The following is an 807-nucleotide window of genomic DNA, read 5'->3' as shown; positions in this document are numbered from 1 at the left end:
CAGTGCCTCCTCCGCCTGCACTTCTGGGGAGCTGAGTCCCGGTCAGAAATAATTTGCAACTGACATAGTGTTTCTCTACATTAAAGTCCATTGAGTAAAAGTCATGTGGGGTTTTTTTTTTTTTTTGTCTCCACAATTGGAGCCGACAGACAAGGATCTCCTGAAAACTGCAGCTGCAAGCTGGGGGAAAATTATCACACACTAGTCCCAGATGTATAGATAAGAGCACAGCCCCAGGCCCGGGCGCCAAGGGGCGGACAAGCACTGAAGGGGTCCCCTGTGCCGCCCTGGGACTTCTTTATTAAAAAAAAAAAAAAAGTAAATAGCTTTCCTTGGGGGGGGAGCTCATATGTCCTTGGGGCAGAATGTGGGGTCATCATTTGCAGAAACAGCTCTTGATACATTTCCAGAGTATCAGAGGGTGCTGGTTCTAAGTCCCAAGTGCTGACATCTTTACACAGTTGAAGAGAAAGAGAACAGAAGAGAGACGGAGAAAAGGAAGGCGGTAGGGGGAAGACAGACACACACACACACAGAGATAACAGAAGTACTGAGAAGAGAGGCCCAACGCGGGGTGGGGGTGGAGTGGGGACAGAAATGTGGCTCCTCCGTCCCGCGGGCCTGGCATCCGCTGAGTCCTCCAAAGGGATGCCCAGGGACGACTCTCCCCTCAGAGGGCTCCCCACCAGCGGTGGAGCGAAAACGGCCACCTGGCCGTGGCCACTTTCTACGTGGAGAGTTTTGTGTCCACAACACTAATCCTTAGGCGCTGCCTTCCGTTCAGCAGCTGGGGGCGGGGGGGGGGGG

Source organism: Suricata suricatta, chromosome 4, assembly GCF_006229205.1.
Source record: "Suricata suricatta isolate VVHF042 chromosome 4, meerkat_22Aug2017_6uvM2_HiC, whole genome shotgun sequence".
Taxonomy (NCBI): Eukaryota; Metazoa; Chordata; class Mammalia; order Carnivora; family Herpestidae; genus Suricata; species Suricata suricatta.
This window is presented reverse-complemented; position numbering follows the sequence as displayed.